The following is a 25305-nucleotide window of genomic DNA, read 5'->3' as shown; positions in this document are numbered from 1 at the left end:
TATATCAACAACTTTCAAAAGATTAATAGTTGTCCTGCCATTTATAGAAACTATAAGCATGGATCACAAACACTTCACTTTAACCATGAAATACTTCACTCTAAGCACATTTCACTTCACTAAAATGAAAGGTTAATTAAGTGTCACTCTAAATCAATAGCAACACTTGTGCCAATATAAAAAATCCTGGAATACTTCACTCTGACCATGTTTTACTTTTGGAAAAACAAAGCACTACAAGCATAGATGACAGACACTTCACTCTAACACTGGAATACTTCACTCTAACCATGTTTTACTTCACTGAAATGGAAAAACAAAGCACTACAAGCATAGATGACAGACACTTCACTCTAACACTGGAATACTTCACTCTAACCATGTTTTACTTCACTGAATTGGAAAAACAAAGCACTACAAGCATAGATCACAGACACTTCACTCTAACACTAGAATACTTCACTCTAACACGGAATACTTCACTCTAACATTGTTTTACTTCACTGAAATGGAAAAACAAAGCACTACATGTATAGATGACAGACACTTCACTCTAACACTGGAATACTTCACTCTAACCATGTTTTACTTCACCTGAAATGGAAAAACAAAGCACTACAAGCATAGATCACAGACACTTCACTCTAACACTTCACTGAAATGGAATACTTCACTCATGTTTTACTTCACTGAAATGGAAAAACAAAGCACTACAAGCATAGATCACAGACACTTCACTCTAACACTGGAATACTTCACTCTAACCATGTTTTACTTCACTGAATTGGAAAAACAAAGCACTACAAGCATAGATCACAGACACTTCACTCTAACACTGGAATACTTCACTCTAACCATGTTTTACTTCACTGAAATGGAAAAACAAAGCACTACAAGCATAGATCACAGACACTTCACTCTAACACTGGAATACTTCACTCTAACCATGTTTTACTTCACTGAAATGGAAAAACAAAGCACTACAAGCATAGATCACAGACATTTCACTCTAACACTGGAATACTTCACTCTAACCATGTTTTACTTCACTGAAATGGAAAAACAAAGCATTACAAGCATAAATGATAGATACTTCACTCTAACACTGGAATACTTCACTGTAAGCATGTTTTAGTTCACTGAAATGGAAAAAACAGAGCACAATAAGCTTAGATCACAAACAATTCACACTAATAATGTAATACTTCACTAAATGAAAAACAGAGCAGGTAGTTGTTACTCACGATCGGAGTCTACGGTTGTTGTTTTTCTTTTTTTCTGTCGATCAAAACCTACACAAAACATAGAAGTAGTTAACTGTAGTTAATTAACTGTAAGCTAACATTTGTTCTGTTCAATTTGGATTCCATAATAAACTACTACATATCTCACTTATTAAAAATTCTCGGCGTTTGGATTTGCAGAATTCTCAAAACTAAATCTAGATAAGAATGAGAAATCTAAATCAGAAACTAGTAGAACAACTTACATTTTGAAAAATCTTTCTATTTGGATTCATTGTTTGACTATGGATGGAGGCGACGGCGATTGCAGCGATGATGGATGGAAGCGATGGCGACGATGGATGGAAGCGACGACGACGGTGGATGGAAGCGACGGCGACTATGGATGGAGGCGACGGGAAGAGCAGTGATGGCGGGAGATGAATTCTGCAAATGAGAAATTAATTCAATTGTTAACCCTAATTTTATTAGTGAAATGTCCATTATACCCCCGCCTTGTATAGTGAAGTAAATTTGTGATAGAGTGAACTGATTTCTCCTTCAAATTCGAAAATCTCATGTGTTAAAACTAGCCCTTGATTTTCTTGATCTTGTGGCTGTGATTTGTTCTCTAGTTATATACTTAAGGGGCACTTTCCCCATATCACTACTCTCTCTCTATATATATACATATATATATATAGAGGAGTGATCAATGTTTAACTAATTTTAAGTATATAACTAGAGAACAAATCTCAGCCACACATCTTAATACATCAAATTAATTCTATGACTTAACTATTTTTACATATTTTAATTAAAAAGTAATTAAGAAGGGCATTTTTGGAACCATATTCTATGGGAGATTCACGCTTCATCCAGATTTGCTCACACAGAATCAAAACACCTACATTTCGGCGACGCCCTACTCCGTTCTGCCACCGATAAACCTCCATGCTCGCGCCCTCACCTTCTCGTGCTCCTCTTCCATCTCCTACAACTTCATCTCCATCTATGTCATCACCAACGTCTTGCGCAACAACAAGTGAATCCTCTTCTTCCTCGACGGAGTCCATCGCTCCAGCAAGACGCAACAAGACTTATGCAGATTTGCTACAATCTCCATCGCTCACGCTCATGTTCAACAATTACATCTTGCAAAATCTTCATCTCAAGAGCTGATTTCTTTATCTTAATTGTCGATTTCACGAACTGCTATATCACTTTCATCGCAAGAGCTGATTTCTCCCTTGTCAATTGTTAATTTCACGATTTGCTATATCAATTTTCATCGCAAGAGCTGATTTCTACATCGCTAATAGTCGATTTCATCGCTAATAGTCGATCGTCCTTCATCATGAATCCTTCGAGGTACTGCAAAAAGATGAAAGACAAAACAAAACAGAGGCAGTGAGAATCTGGCAGAAATAGTTCACTTTGTAGAATGTTTAGTTCACTTTTGAATGATTTTTAATATCTGAGTGAAGAATATTGGTTATAGTGTACTGCTTTTTCATAGAGTGAAGTATATTGCCCATAAAGTGAAGTATATTGAGCATATAGTGAACTATTAAATGCTTATAGTGAAGTATTGAGCATACCTTATGGTGTACTGTCTTTTCATTCCGGTGAAATAAATATGATTTTTAATATTGCATAAAGTGAAGTATATTGAGCATAAAGTGAAGTATATTATGCATAAAGTGTAATGTTCTAATGATGTACTGTTTTTTTCATATAGTGAAGTATATTGGGCATAAAGTGAAGTATATTGAGCATAAAGTGAAGTATATTGTGCATGTCTTATAGTCTACTATTTTTTTCATTTTCAGTGGAATATATTGTGCTTATAGTGATGTAAATTGAACATGCCTTATAGTTTACTATTTTTTCACTACAATGAAGTATATTGTGCATATAGTGAACTATTATATGTTTACAGTGAAGTATAATAACCTTACAGTGAATTATAGTGAAGCAAATATGCTCTATAGTGAAACAAATATGCTCTATAGTGAAACAAATATGCTCTACAGTGAAGTAAATAGTCAACATAATATTTAATTTAATTGAAACGGATGAGCTTTATATTGAATATAATGACAAATATTATGAACTATATCATTTTCATACAAATGGTCATGAACGCTTGAAGTTTACAATAATTTTTCCACATCTATCTCCAAGTTGTGACTTCACTCTAAGCATAATCTGTTCACTCTAAACATAATATTGAATTTAAATGAACTGAATACGGTTTACAATGAACTAAATGAAACATGTTATGAATATATCAAATTGGTACATCTTCGCCTTCATAGACGCCAAGCTTCCAATCATCATCTTGGCCTCTACTTTCGTTGCTCTAGATCTTTCTCTTCGTCTTCCTTTAAGTATATCAACAGCTTTCAAAAGATTAATAGTTGTCCTGCCATTTATAGAAACTATAAGCATGGATCACAAACACTTCACTTTAACCATGAAATGAACGGTTAATTAAGTGTCACTCTAAATCAATAGCAACACTTGTGCCAATATCAACGGCTCAGAATCAATCTTAGCACCTCAACTTTGACATGTTAGATTAAGACATCATTAACTAAATTCCCAATAAGATACCCTATTTGGAAGGATATCCAACGCAAAAAAAGTCAAAAGCACATGGAAAATACACCAACTTCACTCTAACACTGGAATACTTCACTCTAACACTGTTTTACTTCACTGAAATGGAAAAACAAAGCACTACAAGCATAGATCACAGACACTTCACTCTAACACTGGAATACTTCACTCTAACCATGTTTTACTTCACTGAATTGGAAAAACAAAGCACTACAAGCATAGATCACAGACACTTCACTCTAACACTGGAATACTTCACTCTAACCATGTTTTACTTCACTGAATTGGAAAAACAAAGCACTACAAGCATAGATCACAGACACTTCACTCTAACACTGGAATACTTCACTCTAACCATGTTTTACTTCACTGAATTGGAAAAACAAAGCACTACAAGCATAGATCACAGACACTTCACTCTAACACTGGAATACTTCACTCTAACCATGTTTTACTTCACTGAAATGGAAAAACAAAGCACTACAAGCATAGATGACAGACACTTCACTCTAACACTGGAATACTTCACTCTAACCATGTTTTACTTCACTGAAATGGAAAAACAAAGCACTACAAGCATAGATGACAGACACTTCACTCTAACACTGGAATACTTCACTCTAACCATGTTTTACTTCACTGAAATGGAAAAACAAAGCACTACAAGCATAGATCACAGACACTTCACTCTAATAATGTAATACTTCACTAAATGAAAAACAGAGCAGGTAGTTGTTACTCACGATCGGAGTCTACGGTTGTTGTTTTTCTTTTTTTCTGTCGATCAAAACCTACACAAAACATAGAAGTAGTTAACTGTAGTAATTAACTGTAAGCTAACATCTGTTCTGTTCAATTTGGATTCCATAATAAACTACTGCATATCTCACTTATTAAAAACTCTCGACGTTTGAATTTGCAGAATTCTCAAAACTAAATCTAAATAAGAATGAGAAATCTAAATCAGAAACTAGAAGAACAACTTACATTTTGAAAAATCTTTCTATTTGGATTCATTGTTCGACTATGGATGGAGGCGACGGCGATTGCAGCGATGATGGATGGAAGCGATGGCGACGATGGATGGAAGCGACGACGACGGTGGATGGAAGCGACGACGACTATGGATGGAGGCGACGGGAAGAGCAGTGATGGCGGGAGATGAATTCTGCAAATGAGAAATTAATTCAATTGTTAACCCTAATTTTATTAGTGAAATGTCCATTATACCCCCGCCTTGTATAGTGAAGTAAATTTGTGATAGAGTGAACTGATTTCTCCTTCAAATTCGAAAATCTCATGTGTTAAAACTAGCCCTTGATTTTCTTGATCTTGTGGCTGTGATTTGTTCTCTAGTTATATACTTAAGGGGCACTTTCCCCATATCACTACTCTATATATATATATATATATATATATATATATATAGGGAGATGATCAAAATAAGAATGCATTTAAATCCAGAAATGCAGCCCAAATCTTGGCCCTAGGATTAGATGATCTAAGGGTCAATAATTAACTCAAAACACGGAAGGTCATAATTAAGTAGTTTTAGGTCATATTATAAGATTTGGGTTTATGTCATATTAAGATCATTTTAGGTCATGCTTTGTTAGCATGACCAAAAAATAAACTAACTATGACCTAAAAATGTCCTACGTATGACTTTGTTCTGCGTTTCTGTATTTAAATCTGGTCTTCATAGATCAAAACCCTATATATATATATATATATATATATATATATATATAGAGTCCTATTAACCACAAATCCACCCTTAAAGACCGAACTAAAGACGAAATTAGGGCCACTCATTTTTCTTAATCTTATGGTTATGATTAATTTACAATTAATTTAATATTTTATTAAATAAAAACATTTTTTTTTAGATTTTTTTTTAATTTTTTTTATATTTTTATTAATTTTTTTTAAAATTTTAAAATTTATTTTTTATTATTTTTTATTATTTTTTTAGTTTTTTTTTAGTTTTTTTTTATTATTTTTATTCGATAAAAACTTGCTGGAGTAAATAATGAACTATATTCACTACATAATGAACTAAATGAATGTATGTTATGAACTTATTACTTCATTCAGTCATGCTATTACTTCATTCCGTTAGTTTATTACTTCATTTATTCATGCTATTACTTCATTCCGTTAGTTTATTACTTCATTCAGTCATGCTATTATTACTTCATAATGTGTTATGACATAATTATCTTTCAGTTGGGTTTAGGGTTATTACTTCATTCCATTAGTTTATCACTTCATTCAATCATGTTATTACTTCATTCTATTAGTTTAGCACTTCATTCCGTTAGTTTATTACTTCATTCAGTCATGCTATTACTTTATTCCGTTAGTTTATTACTTCATTCAGTTATGTTATTACTTCATTTCATTAGTTTACTACTTCATTTCATTAGTTTATTACTTCATTTTATTGTTTTATTACTTCATAATGCGTTATGACATAATTATCTTTCAGTTGAAGTAAATTCATTATATAATGAATGCGAAAAATTACTTCATAACATACATTCATTTAGTTCATTATGTAGTGAATATAGTTCATTATTTACTCCAGCAAGTTTTTATCGAATAAAAAAAATTCTAAAATTTATTTTTAAAAAAATTTAATTTTTCTTTTTTTTAAAATAAATTAATTTTTTTTAAGAAAAATTAAAATAAAAAAATTAAAAATGTTTTTATTTAATAACATATTAAATTAATTCTAAATTAATCATAATCATAAGATAAAGAAAAATGAGTGACCCAAATTTGGTCTCTAGTTTGGTCTTTAAGAAGGGTTCGACATTGATCACAACTCTCTCTCTCTCTCTCTCTCTCTATATATATATATATATATATATATATATACACACACACACACACAATACTCATTACTATGATTTTCGGGATTATAATTTTTAAAATTTATGACTTCAGATAATACTGCCAAAATCTGACAGGTTTTGTTATTTTGGTTGTCGCTAGTTAAATTTATTTATCTTTTCCTTACCATTTTTAATAAATGGACACATACTCTATTAATTTGTTACACTCACATTCTACTATAAAATTAATACAAAATTACTTTGTCACTTGTTTCTTTATAAAGTCAAACAAGTTCTTAATGTCGGGTCAGAATGTGTCTTTAAACGACGAATAAAGGTAGTACGATTAGAAAAATACCCCCTTTGTCAGCCATTAGGAGTCACATGTCTTGGTAGCACAGGTTTTAAGAAATGTTAAGAAAAACGGGTGGAAAAAAGTTAGTGGAATAGGGGTCACACATGTATATATTAGTTTTAAATGAAATGTACCATTTATGGTAAAAGTGAACGGAGACTCTTATTTGCGGACGAACTAATATGGAAAAACGGTACTCCTATTCGCGGACGGAGGAAGTATAATTCATGTGTTTAAGAATATGCCAGGATTTTGAAACTATTATTTTGAGTCACTAATCTATTAAATTAAAAATATTATCTATTGTATCTGTTCTCTGAAAATAGGAATTTTAGAGATAAAATAAGTTTTAATGCGCAATTGGTAAAATAAGAAGAAATAAAAAAATAATTTGAATATTATTAGTGGAGAATGTAGCACACCAAATACTTGACAAAAATACACTTAACTAATTTATTCCTCATAATTCTATTCGAAATATAATATTTTCCCTCACATCATCAAAAATTTGAACATGAATAAAAGTGGTTATACGTTATAGATCATTGGCACGACGATTGGAATAGGAGTCATAATACACGGGATAAGCCATCTGGGGTGCGATTTTCCACGACTTGTCCAGGCGAGCCCGGAGGAGTACAAGAAGATGGCACCATATTTTGGAAATGATCAGCCAAATGGTTATTGGTATTTTGTGAAAGGATTTGAAGGTGTGATAGGGATTTTGATGGTGAGTTTGATGGGCATAGGATTCACACTTGCATCACCAAGGCTTAGAACTAACAAAGTACATCTACCAAAGCCTTTAGACAAGCTTGCAGGGTTCAATGCCTTTTGGGATTCACACCACCTATTCATCATTGTCTATGCTCTCCTCATTGCTCATGGAATCAAGCTATATCTGACATATGAATGGTACAACAAAACAGTAAGTTCTCATTCTCCTATTTTATTTTAGAAAAGGGTTTTTGGCCTTAAAAACCACAAACTTTTCCCGGATTCTGGTTTTCCCACAAACTTCTAAATTTGTTTTTAAAACCATAAACTTTCGGTCCGTCTGGAATTTCCCAACCCGACCCGAATAGGCAATTTCCACTAAAATTCCGGCGATAATTTGTCCAACGTGGACGCCGTAAAGATGACTCTGCAACGACGTCGTTTTGTCTAAACCTAATTATTAAAACACATATCATGCTCCAACAACTCAATTTAAGCCCTCGACACCTGATTTGGAGCATTTTCTTTGGAGATTTCAACTCCAGGTAGGTCTATTCATCAATTCATTCTATCTTGGACCGATTTCCTACTCTTTGGTTGATATTTGCTCTCTGATTTTTTGTGTTGTTTACTTTTTTACGTGTTTTGGGTATTTTCATTTCGAAATTTGGGTGTTTGTCGATGAGTTTAGCTTAAAATTTTTGTGTTTTGGTGCTTGTCGACGAGTTTAGATGATAATATAGGTGTGTGGGTGTTTTGGTGTTTGTCGATAAGTTTAGCTTAAAATTTGGGTGTTTTGGTGCTTGTCGATGAGTTTAGATGATAATTTGGGTGTTTTGGTGTTTGTCGATAAGTTTAGCTGATAATTTGAGTGTTCGGAAACTTAGGTGTTGCTTAGGTGCTTGAGATGTCGTCTTCTTCACAAACATCAAGCTTGAACAACGGTTGGAATCATAGAGAATACGTTATATGCAATCATGGAGTTCGTGCTGAGATTGGGACGTCGAGGACAGATACTAATCCCGGAAGAAGATTTTATCGTTGTCCATCTTGGAAGGTATTTGTTACTTACTCCATTTTATCACTGTAAGCTTACACACCATGAAGTTTATGGAGTTTGGCTTAATTTTGTAGAACGATGACTGTAAATTCTTTCGGTGGATTGAACCTTCTCCATTAAGCCTACAAATTGAACTTCAAAGAACCCGGGCACTAAGAGATCAGTTCGAAGAAAAATGGAGATGTCAATACTTGAAGGCTGTTTCTCTTGAAGAGAAATTGAATGCAAAGATTGAAGAGTGTGAATTGAAGAAAGAAGAGTGTGAATCCCTTCAATTAAGGATTGGAAAATTAGAGAAAAAGTTGCTAAAGTTGCAGATAGTGATCTTCCTGCTGTGTGTGATAATATTTGTCATTATGTAGGATCTTTTATTTTGTGTTTGGTAATGTTTGTGTAGGATCTTTATGTAATGTATGATGCTGAATTTGTAGCCCATTGGAACCTTATTTTGGGATGTTAAATATTATGTTTGAATTAGATTGATCTTGTTTGTGTATGATGTTGAATTAGTATCATATTGGTACCTTATTTTGGGATGTGAATGTCATGTTTGAAATATGATGATCTTGTTTATGGTATATGTGTAAAGGTGATCTGACACTAAAAAATGGTTTCATGCATTCTGAAGTTTTGGTTAGGCTTTCAAGATTTGAGCATGCTCCACAAAGCGTGCTGCCAAATAATAGCAGCATTTCTTCCTTAAAGTGCATATATTAGTGGTTAAGTATCGTTTCCTCCTTTCTATTTTTATGTTTTTTTGTTTATGATTGTCTAATGGACACTATGCAGCCTGCACTGGTAGTATCAATTAGTGAATATGGTAAGAAGTTAAAATTGAGTTGAATAATTAGGCAAACACACAAATTTTTGTTACACAGTTAGTCTTACAAGAGGAAGGTCAGTTGGAATGTCAAAAATTGTTAGCTCCTCACACAGATCACCAACATTCTCTTCATTAAAATAGTCCCTTAAATCACAAAAAATAACATGACACTAATCTATTTTGAATAATAGAATAGTACTTAGTTTGGCACTGGAGAAATATAATCATCTATTTCGAAAATGAATACTTAGTTGGGTACAGAAGAATCAAAATCATCTCATAATGCCTCGAAAAGGAAGAGTTAAATTGTATTAAGCAGCTTGTAATTTGGTTTTCAAATGGTCTATACAATGAAAGTTATGTATTTTAAAGCTAAATGCATAAAAAATGCAACACTAATAATATATAAACTTGATACACACATAAAGAACCAAAAGTCACTCCAGATAATTACTTCTATATCACCAATCCATTATACACCTCTAGTTGCTGCATTTAAACTGAATACACATCTAGAGTACATAAATTTAGCTAAACACAAAAGTAGAACACCAAAAGTAGATAGATATCAAAGTTCACCATGGGACAAATATTGTGAGATACATCATCAAAGTGTATTTCCCAGTAGAACACAATTGTTCCCAAAAATACAAGTCATGGGACAAACATTCTTCCAAGTTCAAAATACTTAAGGCTGATCAAAGTTTGCCAACACACATCATCAAAAAACCATCATAAACATTAATACTTAAGGCTGATCAAAGTTTGCCAACACACATCATCAAAAAACCATCATAAACGTCCATAGACTACTTAAACACGACTCTCTTGGGTTGCTAAGCCAGACTGTGCTTCATTAGATCCTGAGGGTGCTTGTTGCGGGCGTGCTCGTTGTCGGCGTGCTCGTTGCTGGCGTGCTTGTGGCTGCAGGTTTACAGGTACCAGCTTACGAGGGCGCCCTGGCTTCCCCTAATAAGAACAACACAAAATTAAATCCAAGCTTGAAGTGCATTGTACCAAATCCATAATGTATAACATAAATTTAAGTGCATTGTACCTTCTCCTTTGATGGCTTTGCAACTGCTGCATTTTTGCACGATCTAGTATTGTGCCCCTGCTGAAGGCATCTCTGACAAGTCATGACACATATTTTGACACATATTTTGCGAAGTTTGTATGGCTTAGATGGATCCTTCTCCAGTGGGTCTCTTTTCCTCAGTTTCTTGGGTCTGCCAGGCATCTTCTTAGCCGGAGGTGGCATGACTTTGTATCCTTCTGCCTCAGGCCACATATTCTCACCATTCAACGGTGGAATGCCAAAGCCGTGAGCCACTTTGTACTTCTCTAAAGTGTAGTACTCACTCACATATGATTCAACCTTTTCATTCAAGAAAGTAATAACTGAACAAGCATGAATACAAGGGATTCCTGTAATATCCCAAACCCTGCACCCACAAGATCTCAAGGCTGGTGTGACCACAAATCGATGTTCTTCAAAAGTCACCTCAAACTGACCCCCCAAAGCAGGTGTTGTGATACAATAACGACTCTTATACATCAAATCCTCCACTTTTTTTCTTATCCTAGGACACAATACATCATCATTGTCACGCACCTCATGCAATTTCCTATAACATCTTTCCATCAACGACGATCTAATGTCCTCTAACATAGTTATAACATGTTTACACCTTGCATCAACAATGTATGCGTTAAAGCTTTCACACACATTATTCAAGATAGAATCACTTTTTTGAACAGGAGTAATGAAAGCCTTACAAAACCTGGTGATATTTTTGGTCATTAAAAGAGCAAACGCATCAGGAAGCTCCTTTTCAAATTCATTGCATGCTGCACGGTATTCCTCTACGTATGTGCTCCTCACAACTTGCCAGAATAGACTCTTCATAGTTGGGTCCTTGTGAGCCTTTTTCAAATTGGAATACACATGTCTTGCACAATTTCTGTGCTCGGCCAGAGGAATAAATTCCTTAACAGCATTCTCCAATCCTTGTAATAAAATAAGGTAACTTTATTAAAAGCTCTTAGGTTTATAAAACTTATTTAATTTGTTTGAATATTGTACCTTTTGTTGGTCACTAATGATTGTGATTCCAACACCTTCACTCAAGTTCAAATCTTCAGCCAGAATGCTCAAGAACCATTTCCAATTAACCTCGTTCTCTGCCTGGACAACTGCCCATGCAATTGGAAAAATCTTATTGTTCCCATCACTTCCAACTGCTGTCAAAATTGCACCTCCTAAATACGTCTTCAGAAATGCTCCATCTAGTCCTATAACTCTCCTGCAGCCCATCATAAATCCTTTCCTCAAACCACTAAAGCCAATGTAAATACTCTTGAACACAGACCGAATACCCACATCAATCTCAAACCTACCTTCTTTATCTACCCTCATCAACTCTAGCACATAACTCCTAAGCTTCCCATAATGCTCCTCTACTGAGCCCGTCAGCAACTCAATGATCTTCCTCTTATCATTGTACAACTTCCACCTCGATGCATCATGTGCAAACCTCTGCACTAAGTCCACTCTCAGTTCCTTAACAGTTGTGTCAGGCTTAAGCCTAAACACATTTAAATACCTCCTAGCAATCCAGTTTGCTGAAACTATTTTGCTCCTCATATTCCTAGGGCAGGTGTGTTCAAACTCCACTCTTCTTAACATAAATGCTCTAGTGGTGTTGCTATAACTCCCATAACACTTCCACTTACATGGTTTCTTGCAGCCAGCTTCCACTTGAGTCTTACTGACCCGTTTGAAGTGTATTTCCCAACCATTTTCAATGGCATTGTTTGTCAAAGCATCCCTAACTTGGAATCCATCCACAAATCTCATCCCGGTAGTAACTTTTAATGTCTTATGATCACATTTAGGATATACACACGCCTCTTATGTCTTTCTCTAATCCTTGCACGGACATCCTCCTCATCAGTCGAATCAGAAACAAAATCACCATCAGAATCTACATAGTCTGACTCACCACATCCATCTATAGTATTAGTCACTCCAACATTAGGGATAATACCATTGAATAGATCATCAGTTATAACCCTCAAGTTTTCTTTCTTAAACTTGTCTTTAGCCTTAATGAATTCATCATCATCTGATATGAATCCATCTAAGCTGGAGTCATCATCTGTTTCACCTTCCCTTTCAGTAGATGGAAGGTAGCTCCCATCTTCATATTCATCCCCTCCCTCACCATATTCTTCATACTGTCTCTCATCCTCACCACCCCCCTCATCCTCACCCCCAATCTGCCTCTCTCTGTCAGAATCCTCCCCACCCTCATCATCACCCTCATCCTCATCCTCACCCTCACTACATCCATCATATTCTCCCTCAGACCCATCCTCACCACCACCAACCTGCCTGCCTCCCACACCACCATCAACCTGCTTGCCTGCAACTCCACCAACAATGTACACATGTAGTACACATATTCTCATTTCAAGATATGACAACATATGAACAACATCTTTGTCATCCTTTATGTCTACCATTTTCATTGTCTTTGGCACCTTAAATGTAACCCTACTCCCCTCGCCATATCCCAACTGCTTAATTTCATCAACCAAATCAAAATAACCAAATCTATCGGCATCAAAGTGAGATTTAATGGTTGTATCCCCCCCTATATATAGCTCCAATGTACCATCTTTCACCATTTTTCCACCATGATAGAATAGTATGTTAAAATCATCCCTGCAAAACAGAAAAAACAACACTATATTCTGTATTGGCTTTGAAGTTGCAGAGTTCACAAACACATGACACTACAAAGTCGAACCCTAACTTTCAAAAAAGGACAAAAATGAAAAGATAACCCTCAATAATTATGTTTTTGTATCATGTTCACAAATGCACAAAAAAGTCCAGCACAATTTCATAGACAAATATTATAGTATTAGACATCAAAAGTTAATTCATAGAACTACTCGCGTAAAATCAGCATGTAGGGACCGAGAGAAACACAAAAACAACGAAGACAGGTGGGGACCGAGACCCAAAAAAGAGAAAATTTTCAATTCTTAACTATTAAGAGTGGGGACCAAGAAACGCAATTGTCGACCAAAAGTAGGGAAAAAGAACGCACCTATGCGACATTGTTGGCCGCTTCGAGACTATACCCCGACCAACTTCCACCTTCTTCAAGAATAGACGTTGTGAACTGTAAATCCCAAAATATGTTGTGCCGCCTAGGTTTTCTTGAGAAAGAAGATGGAGGAAGGAAATGTGATGGAATACGTGAGAAAGCCCTAGGTTTTGGGGGTTTTTTTTGTTAAGTTTTTTTTTTATTATTATTTAGTTTAAGTATTTGTTATTTAGTTTAATTTAGAGTTATTTCCATATCACCTTAATTCTGCCAAATAGGATCTAGTCAACCCTTGATATGCCAAGTAGGATTAAATATGACACGTGTACAAGTCGGGTTTCACCGATGACCCGCCGTGGGAAATTCCAGACGGACCGAAAGTTTATGGTTTTAAAAACAAATTTGGAAGTTTGTGGGAAAAACCAGAATCCGGGAAAAGTTCGTGGTTTTTAAGGCCAAAAACCCTTTAGAAAATTCGTAGTACTCCACATTTTTAGTCCCTAGACATTTGTAATATCATGTGCTAAGTCTCTGAACATTAATATAGTTGGAATGACTTTTGCACATTCTATATTTTTTTTGGACCAAAATACCCTCTAACTTTTCTACTCTCTCCGTCCCGGCTAAGATGACACATTGCTTAGCCGACACAAGATTTTAGGAGTTATTGGTTAAAGTGTTTAATTGAAGAGAGAGAAAGTGGGTGTAAGTGTTAAAGTAGAGAGATAGAGAAAAATGAATATTTTAATAGGAGTGAGAAAAAGTGGTTGAGTGTATTAATTAGGGAGAGAAGGTTACCAAAAAAGGAAATGTGTCATTTTAGTTGGGACAAACTAAAAATGAAAACGTGTCATCTTAAGCGGGACGGAGGGAGTAGTTTTCTAAGTTTCTTTACTTTTGACTTTTATTATAATTTTTTTATATATAAAGATACTTTTTTCAAAAATGATATTCCCTCCGTCTCATAGTAGATGTCACACTTGAAAGATGACACGATATTTTAGGAAATGTTATTTAATTTGTGTGTTAAGTGGTGAGAGAAAATAATATTTTATAATTGATGTGAGAGGAAACTTTTTTCAAAAGAAGAAATGTGACATCTTTTGTGGGACAAACTAAAAAGAAAAGTGTGACATCTATTATGAGAGGGAATACTAATATGGCATGTAAAGTGATACATTATTTATGATACATGGACCGGCAGACTTTGATGTATGTGGGCATTCCTATCATAATATATGCTGGAGAAAGATTGATTAGAGCCTTCAGATCCAGTATCAAGCCTGTCAAGATCCTTAAGGTAAAAATAACATCACATTAATTAAATCATCATGTATATATAAAGGTTACTCGTTATGTTTCAGTAGTATTTATTTGATTTAATTACTTTATTGGATGAAGGTGGCATTGTACCCTGGAAAAGTTCTAGCTCTGCACATGTCTAAGCCTCGAGGTTTCAAATATAAAAGTGGATAATACATTTTTGTCCACTGTGCCGCTGTTTCTCCTTTTGAATGGTAATATCTTATTAAAAATCAATCTAAATTCCCAAATTAAATTTATCTCCTATATTTTACTGTATTCATATACAACAATATATGAGTGCATTACTATTATTATTGCTACTACGTACAAATGCAACTGCGTATTTCCATATTGATTATCTGGAGTAAGTAATTATGTTAAAGATAAAACACATCAACTTTTATCAGAAGTAACAGGTAATTGTGTGTGTAACAAATTGTTTGCAAAAGTGCATTTAGTTATATATAGTTAATTAATATGGTATTGAGTGGGTTAAGATGTCACGACCGCACTTTGCTAAGGATATCAAACATAGTTTATCGCGACTAGGGGAGGATTAAAGAAGCGGAGAAGAAAGGGGGATCTCAGCAAAACTAGTATGAATGAAATTAAATTTGAATAACTGGCAAAATATATCAGAGTGCATGATACAAAGGAACATAAGCTCGTTATTTACATTGCAGCGGAAGAGTCAAGAGAGAATGACACCGTGTATGAAGACACGATGCATCCAAGCATTTATCACACTGAAACACATTCGTCATCCCTGCTCAACATCGCCCCTCGTCGTCACCGCTTAACCTGCATATTTAGAAATATATGCAGGGCTGAGTACAAAGGTACTCAGTGAACACATTGCCGAAAAATACACATATACATTTGAAAATATTGCCAAGCCATCATCATAGTAACACTCAGGGGTTTTATTGAAAAGTCCCGAGCTTACTAAAAATCATTTTCCGACTGCAGTCCATTTTCTTTCTGTATCTTGCCATATCTGATCATCTTGTGCCGCTGAGATGGTATTCTCATACGGTCACCTTCCCTGCCCAACAGGTCAGAGGTATCCTTGTGCCGCTGAGATCGTGTTCTCATACGGTCACCTTCTCTGTCCAACAGGTCAGAGGTATCCTTGTGCCGGGAAGGTGGCCACCTTCCATGGTCACCTTCTCTGCCGTCCGTTCATGATCAGAGGTATCCCGTGTACACTAGTCCGAGCGGGGACACCACCCTCACTGGGACCCGAATTCGACTTATATATCATCATTCATAATTCACTTGGCATTAGCCAACAGATAGGCATCATACAAAAAACATTTATGGCAAGACAATATCTTTAAAAATCACGAACATGTGTTCGAGTTTTTATAAAATATAATTTGTATTTTTAGTATAAGAAAGCTCACCTCGTTCGTTTAATTTCCTTAACTCGAAACTCTCGCTCCGACTCTAACTTGCAAAGATAACCTTTTTGAAAACATCGAAATATAATATAGCATACTAATTAGACTTCAAGAAATTCTTAAACTTCAATAGGAATGCATGCCTCCTAATTAGTGCCTTTTATTTTATTTTTATTTGATTGACTTTAAGAAATTCTAAAACCCATATAATATTTGAAGCTCCTTCTTCGAATTCCATAATTAATCTTGGTTCATGCTGGATTACAGAAATTTAATATTAAATTATTTTAAGCTCAATCGCATTGGTAGAAGAAGGAACCATATAATTATCATATAAAATGTATCGGGCCTCAATAAAGGTTTTAGGCTAAAACATTGAATGTTAACATTTCTTTCAAAATGAAATTAATTTCGAAAGTTTAGCCCATGATTTCCCCATAATTAAATTTTGGAGTTTGGGCTTACTTGAATTTAATTCACTATTTCCTACTCCCTCTGTCCCGTCTAAGATGACACATTGCTTAGCCGGCACGAGATTTTAGAATTTATTGGTTAAAGTGTTTAATTAGAGAGAGAAGGTGAGTGTAAGTATTAAAGTAGAGAGATGAAGAAAGATGAATATTTTAATAGGAGTGAGAAAAAGTGGTTGAGTATATTAATTGGAGAGAGAAAGTTACTAAAAAAGGAAATATGTCATCTTAGTTGAGACAAACTAAAAAGGAAAACGTGTCATCTTAAGCGGGACGGAGGGAGTATATTATTTGAAGGAGTGGGCTGGGATTAATTCTTACTTTATTGGCCCAAGTAACTAATTAGGAGAAGAGTGGCCCAATTCTAAGATTAATTCAACACATAATCTCTCTCCCACTTATCGTGTCTCTCTCTCTATCCTTATTCATCCTCTTCTTCCCCAATTGCAAAACTAGGGAAATCCCTTCCCCAAATCGGAATTTCCGTCGACCAGCCGCCTCTCCGGTTCCGGCGCCGCCTCCGGCAGTGTTCTCTCCTCCTTCGTTATCTCTTCTCTTCTCTTTCTCGTTCTTCCCCACTCCCTCTTCCTCTCTCGGCGCTGCTCACGCCACCGCCGCCGCTACTGATGTGCGCGCAGCGGCGCGCCGTCGCACCTCTCCCTCTCACCATTCCGGCGCCCACACCGATCACCGTCGCCGCCCTCCTCAATTTCCAGATTACCGCCGCCGTCAATGTGCATGCACAGGCGGCGGCTTCGGCCTCCACCGTTCTTCGCGCTGCCGGAGCAGCTCTCCGAAGTCGCCACAGTCTCTGTCTCCTCGCCGAACTCCCGAAAGGCAAGGATTGATTTATTATTCTTTTTCTCTTTTATGTTGATTCATTATTAAATCTTACTAATTCAGCTTACTATTTTTAATTTTGGCTAGATCATCAAATTTGCCTTGATTTTATAAATTTCATACTTTCGTTACTGTTGCCGGAATCCGGCAGCATCTTCCCCATAAGGTAAGCTTTTCAATTATGTGGTTATTATGGTTGTAGGACTTAGTTTGTCTATTTGTAAGCTACTTGGAAAATTTGATGGTGAAATAACTTGCTGTGTATGGTTGATTTCAAACTTGTAGATTCTTAAAGGGGCGAAATCAGTGATGGGTTTGGGAGTGTGAGGGTGTCATCATTGGCGACGGGGTGTCGAAGCTTGCTGCCGGAGATCCGGCAGATTCGTCTCCTCAAGATAAGTTCCAGTAACTTCCTCATTTCATATCAGTTTTTCCATTTCATGAGTGTTGGTGAGATTTGAGTATGTCTTGTTACTGGTGAGTTCTTGTGGTGAAGAGTGGTCCTTGGTGGTATATATTTACTCATGGCAGACCCTATGTACAAAGTGTGGATGCATGTATGTATATGAAAGAAAGTAGAAATGGTTTGGATGTTTACCTTGATGATAGGTGGAAAACGTGTTGTTAGATTGTAGGTTTCATCATACAATTATCTTCAACTCTTCTTCCTCTTCTTCCTCGTACTAATCTATCCTATGTGAGTGATGTGGTGTAAAGAGAATGTGTTTGACAGAGATGGCTGCTTGAAAGTGTAAGGACGTGGGGCTTATATAGAGTATCTGACTCTTCTCTTGCAAGCTGCTGTGCAAGTGGATGAAGGTTGAACATGGGGAGGGTTTAACTTGGGTAAAGCTTAACTTGGGTAAGTTTTAGCTTATAATATTATGTAGTAGATATTTCTCTTCCCTTTTTTTATGATCCAGTGGCAAAAATGTGCTTTGAGCATTGAGGAAGCATATGGGGCTCTGATCTCTTGCATTAGTATAAAAAAAAATCTGCGTTGTGATCTTAGTTGAATTTTCCCACATTTCTTTAGATTTTAACAATAGTTTATTGTACATATATTTTCTCTAATTATTTTCTTATGTAGGAGAACCCTTTTGGAGATCATTGTCAAATGTCAATTCCCAATTCCCCATGATGATTTGTACCTCCTTGGAGTGTGAGCACGAAACATCGAACGAGCTGCCCCGGACTTTGACTTCTCTCTCTAATTGTAATAGATTAAGATTCGATAAATTTTTATAATAAGACTTCATCGAACTTCTGATGGATGGGCCGGACATTGAAACTTTTATTTGGTGTTACACTTTTAGTTGTACTTGAAATGTTCGTTTGAGAACGAAATAACTATTATTTATAATTCCAAGATCAATTATTATAAACGTAAAGGGCAGGTTTCGAATTCTACAACTATCACTTATTTAATATATTTTTTTATAATATATATATATTTTTTTTGTCTTTAGGTTAATAATAGTAATAATAATAAGAAAGTTCGGGTTGTTACATAATAGTCCTTCGGGTTTGAAATGTTATATCTCATGTTTGATTCATGAGATTGAATTTCACCATTTATCATAAATGGACAATCATATGATAATAAATTATAGTCATTCCTTCTAATAAAAATAATTTCCCAACTTAATTTTGAATGAATCATCATATAATAATGAGTTTTAACAATTGAAAAACATATAACTAGATTTACTCAATTAATTGCAGGCACCTTTTTCCCACGGATTGGATCACCTACAACTTTTCTTACACCATCCCCTATTCCATCCCTCACAAACATGAAATATGGGTCTATTATCATATTTTATGTTTGTGAGGGGTAAAGCAGGGGTTGGTGTAGGAAAAATTGTAGGTGATCCCTACTGCTTTTCCAATAACTTCCTCTCCTAGAGAGGATTATTTAAGTGTTCACATTCGGGGCCTCGGTGATTGGACCAAACAATTAAACATGTATTCTCAAAGGTGAGTTAATATATGTTTCTAATTTCACTTGTAATTTTCTATCCATATTTTTTTTGTTTTTAATTTCTTTTATTCAGTGTTGATTATGCTCAGGTAAGATATATAGTTATTTTAAAATATATAATTTCAGTTCATATAGATATAATTGACTGTTATGTTCAAATATTAAACATATATTCTATAATACTTATCTTTTGTTCAGATTTAAAATGTATGGCTAATTCTAGTAATATGTTCTATTCTTTGTAAGGTATGTCAGCCACCAAATACAGGAAATGACGAACATCTTAGAGGCGACTTCTTGGAAGTTGAAAGTAATCCCAAGTAAGTCGTTTCCATGATTCATTCTAATAAACTACACCAACCATCATCGAAAATTTATCAATTATTCCATTTGGTATATCCCTAAAAATTTATCGATCTTTCACTTTTATCATTTTTTATAGTGAATCCATATTCTACTAACTTAATATTCTCACTCACATTTTATTATAAAACTAATATATAAAAGTAGGACTCACATGCATTAATTTTTTTAACTCACTTTCTATTACATTTCTTAAAATCCATGTCACGTCAAATGTTCACAAATTATTAGGAATAGAGGAAGTACTAATTTTATAGATTTATACAAACAACACTAATAATGTTCTATTACACGTAGGCCCTAGATGTATATTTGGGAACCTAATTAATCATTTAAATATGGGAAATTGGTCTCTAAAACCGTGAACTTTGCCTAAAATTTGGTATTTCCCATGAACTTTGAAATTGGTATATAATATCACGAACTTTGCATTATGTTTGGTATTTCCCGAACTCACTCAAATAAGATATTTTCATCAAAATCTTATTTAACATAGGAAACCGTGATATGTTTTATAATATTTGAAACCACTTTTTAAGTTCATAACATGTAGCATAAAAAGTCGCGTTGAAAACCACGTTGATTTAATTGTGTCAAGTATGATAAAAGTCTCGTAAGTTAGTCAAATATAGTAATAAACATGCCGTGGAAAATACCAAATAAAATGCAAAGTTCATGATATTATATACCAATTTCAACGTTCATGGAAAATACCAAATTTTAGGCAAAGTTCATGATTTTAGAGACTAATTTCCCTTTAAATATTTAGTTAATTTGAAGCACCTTTTAGGTTCTTAGGTAAACGAGTTATGGATAAGCTTAACTAATGAGTACATTCAAGATTAGTTGCATGTTAAAGTAATACTCCCTCGATACCTCAATAAAAATCATATTTGGTGTGGATAAATTTGAAGAAATATAAAAAATAATGAGTAGAAATAGTTAGTGGAATATGGACTCATTTTTTATACTCCTTCTGTCCCTTAAATTTTGTTACATTTTCTCATTTTCGTTTGTCCCACAAAATTTGTCACATTTCACTTTTTAACATTTTTGACAGTAGACGCCATAAAACTAATATATAAAAGTATAACTCACTCTCCATTAACTTTTTCAACTTATTTTTTAAACTTACTTTCTGTTACATTTCTTAAAACCCGCGCCCAATCAAAGTTTGACAAAATTTAAGGGACATAGGGAGTATTAGTTTTATAATAAAATGTGAGTGAAATAAGTTAGTGAAATGTGAGACCTAATTACCATTTATGGTAAAAGTGAAATAGAGCTTTTATTATGGGACGAACAGAAATGACAAAATGTGACTCTCGAAGGAGGGAGTATGAGATAATTGTCATATTCAAAATTGTATAAAAAGATTTTGTCTTATTGATATTAAATGTACAGTATTCCTAAAATACTAATCGACAGTCCTTATGGAGCACCAACACAAAACTACAAAGACTATGAAGTTGTCCTACTAATAGGGTTAGGGATTGGGGCGACCCCAATGATCAGTGTGGTGAAAGACATTATGAACAATATAACAACCATGGAGGACGAAGAGAATGCGATTGAGGAGGCATGTGTTGCCCCGGTGCCCAGAAGAAAAATGGGGTCTGGAAGCGATAAACACGATTTTAAGACGAGAAAAGCTTACTTCTATTGGATGACTAAAGAACAAGGTACATTCGAATGGTTCAAGGGTGTAATGAATGAGGTCGTCGAAATGGATCACAAGGGAGTTATAGAAATGCACAATTATTGCACAAGTGTGTATGAAGAAGGCAATGCCCGTTCTGCCTTTGATCTCTATGCCTCAATCAATCAACCATGCTAGAAATGGAGTGGACATTGTTGCAGGGACAAGGGTTAAGTCATGTTTTGCTAGGCCCAATTGGAGGACAGTGTACAAGAGAATTGCTCTTAATCATCCAGAATCAAGAGTTGGTGAGTTCGTTTATATAGTTTTATATAATTTATTTGTTATGTTATGACTCAAAAATGCAAACTGAAACATGCGTGTTAATTCTCAATCATTATAAATATATAGGCGAAGGAAGATGATCAACGTAAACTAATCATAAATGCATAACTATAGAACACGTACACGAACACGAACACGAATTTAGATCACCATGAGAACGATTTTAGTTTACTATAAGAGTGATTTAGTTCACTATAATTTATAGAGAATTATTTACTCTGTGAAATGATTAGTTCACTATAATGGCAATTTGGTTCACTCCATGTTTCAAATTCTTGTTGTGAACTAAAACGCCTTTATAGTGAACTATATACCTCTTATAGTAAACTAAATTTGTATTCTCGTTATGCATCTAAGTCGTGATTGTCCTAGATAAGTACTGTATTCCTTTGATTATATATGTTCTGAATAAAAACGTCACTTAATGACTGAAAAATGCTGATGATAATTCATGCAGGAGTGTTTTATTGTGGGGGACCGGCACGGGTGAGAGATCTAAGAAAGTTAACTCATGATTTTACTCACAAGACCTCAACCAAATTCGTATTCCACAAAGAAAACTTTTGACATTTTAGTGGATGAAGCATGGTGGAACAACCCAAAATAGTTGTAATCTTATTTTCAACATCCAATTTTAATCAAAACTGTGACTTCATAATATTGTGTTTTGTAATAAATTTAGCGACTGTAATCTAAATTATAATATTGGTGGGTAATAGTTTTGTTTTTTGTTTAATCAAAATTTAACACAGATACATTCAGGCCTAAAGGATCTTCAAAAGTTGGGCTTCACGAAATTGGGCCCCTACAAATAATATAGCCTTCAAAACTGTATGAGTTCACTGCATTGAAGACCACATTATATTATTTTTAAAAAACAAAAAATATCTGTATATTGGAAGAATTTTATCAGCGGATTTCTTATACAAATGTTACCAGCAGATTACTGTGATACTGTATAATAAACATTAGTTTCCCATAAAATAAATAGAAAATAACAGTTAGTTGATTTGGCTAGTATACTAGTGGTTCTTTATGTCACTATTTTCCTCTACTAAGAATACTTTGAACATGGGAGCTATTGCCTGTTCATATCATTGGAACCTACCTCCATTTCTCCACTCGTCGTCCTTGCCTCATTGTTAACTCTAGCTTTGTCACCGTCTTGGTCGCTCTATTTGTTTATTTTCAAACCAATGAAAATGAAAATTTTGTTACAAATATGTTATGTTAGTATATTTCACTAAACAGAAATAATTCAATTTTTTCTGTTGGTAAGCTGTGTTACCGACGGATTACTGATGGAAAATTATGTGGCTAATTTACACGTAAGTAATTTCCTTTAAGCTATGGACCACAGAGAAATTCCGCGGTAATTCATTGAGACCGACGGTAACACCGTTTTTAGTTGGTAATTTCTTTAGTAATTACCGAGGGATTGCCATAGTCAGTAATTGAACTTTTTTTGTTGTGTTTTTAAGATGTTACTCGCTACGTCTCACTTTAGGAATCTCATTTGAGTTCGACACGGGTTTTAAGAAATATAAAAAAAATTGGTAAAAAAAATAGTAGAATGTGGATCCTACTTTTATACTCCCTCCGTCCCATTAAATATGCAATATTTGCTTTTCGGCACAAGATTTTAGGTAGTGTTGTTTTGTGAGTTAATGAAGAGAGAGTAAAGTAAGAGAGAAGAAAAAGTAGATAGAGAATTGTTTCCATTTTTAGAAACATTTCATTTTTAATGGAACAAACTAAAAAGGAAAATGTTTCATTTCTAATGGGACAGAGGGAGTATATTTTATAATAAAATGTAAGTGGAAAAAAGTTAGTGGAATGTGTAGCCTATTACCATTTATGGAATATTTCAATTGTGACTCCTAAAGTGGGACGAATGGAGTACATTATAAAAACTGTATTAAAAACAAACAAGTTGAATTCTTTAGTTGAAGTAGACTGATTGTGTGTGTCGTTCACAGTAGGTAACTCAATAGTTCTTTGCAAAAGAGAAATAGTCTTGGCAACCTATAGCAAAAGGTTTTAGTCTCAGTCTGCCTGTTTCCTTGCTGTAGGAAATAAATAACACTGGTATGGTATAACACTAAATAGATCTAACAATGAGATAAGTTTTTTTTGCTATATTCACTAAACGACAAGGTCTCCATGATTATTATTTTTTAATTAATATATTTAACTTTGGGCATACAATATTGAATGTGCACTACTTTGATTTTTTTAAAAGTGAGAGTTCATAGTAATCCAAGAATCGTGATAGCTTAGGTAGTGGTGATCAGTTTTTAGTGATGCTAAGATTGTTATTATATTGAATAACGTACCAACTAAGTTTGACTTATAATATACTAAAGAGTTGTTCGAAATAAGGTTTTATTGTTAAGAAAATTGGTCAGTTGGAATTTATTCCACGAATAATCAATGATAATTCTTATCTAGACTACACTTGGAAAATATGTTAATTAATTGCCACAATAACAAATTGTAGTTAATAATCTCTTATTTGAATGGAAAATCAATATTATTTTTACTATATTGGTTGATATTAATATTCTATTTGAGCTGAATTAAATTGGGGTTTAATTTAAATAATTAAACGTCATATAGGTGTAGCTGAACTCCAAACCTCCTTAGATCACTGATATGACCCAACTTAACTATATAAATATGTGAATAGACGAGAGTTAGAATGCCCAACTTAACTATATAGAGCAGAGAGAAATCGTTTTATTTTTCTCTTTTCTCTTTGATGTGATTTTGTCTCATTTCTGTTTAAAATCTAGATATGATACGCTTAGCCCATTATGAGATCAAACTAAAAGTTTAAGAAACTGTGGGAGTCACTTCGATTCTTTGGAGGATCTTGAAGGTGCAATTCTCTACTTGTATAATTCATGTTTTTAGGTTTATCATGTCTATCACGTTAATTATTTAACGTTCTTCGCATGCAACATGTGATATTGCATGAATATATTTATTCTAAATGATCACATCTTATTATTTGATCTATGGGTTTTTGGATTTAAAAATCAAAAACTTTCACCGAATTACGATTTTTCCCACGAACTATGAGATTGGATTTTAAAAGCACGAACCTTCACACCGTTTGCTATTTCCCCTGGCAGGTCAACGACCAAACCCGGTTTGTCTATGTGTCAATTTAATCCTATTTGTCATTAA

General features: G+C 34.4%; 2 long non-coding RNA genes and 1 pseudogene across 2 annotated transcripts; 2 read left to right on the top strand and 1 right to left on the bottom strand.

Annotated features, from left to right (window-relative positions):
- Positions 1–22680, top strand: part of LOC125194987 — a 39260-nt pseudogene extending 16580 nt beyond the window's left edge.
- On the bottom strand, positions 15669–18513 carry LOC125193831. The gene is made up of 3 exons (XR_007171643.1): positions 18381–18513; positions 16476–16536; positions 15669–15870 (listed from the first exon to the last, which is right to left on the bottom strand). It is a non-coding gene; the product is annotated as an uncharacterized LOC125193831 (long non-coding RNA).
- Positions 17865–19103, top strand: LOC125193830. The gene is made up of 3 exons (XR_007171642.1): positions 17865–17948; positions 18068–18644; positions 18873–19103. It is a non-coding gene; the product is annotated as an uncharacterized LOC125193830 (long non-coding RNA).
- Positions 22681–25305: the final 2625 nt, after the last annotated feature.

The sequence above is a fragment of the Salvia hispanica genome, chromosome 6 (assembly GCF_023119035.1).
Source record: "Salvia hispanica cultivar TCC Black 2014 chromosome 6, UniMelb_Shisp_WGS_1.0, whole genome shotgun sequence".
Taxonomy (NCBI): domain Eukaryota; kingdom Viridiplantae; phylum Streptophyta; class Magnoliopsida; order Lamiales; family Lamiaceae; genus Salvia; species Salvia hispanica.
The sequence above is the reverse complement of the archived record's forward strand: the minus strand, read 5'-3'. Positions and strand labels throughout refer to the sequence as shown.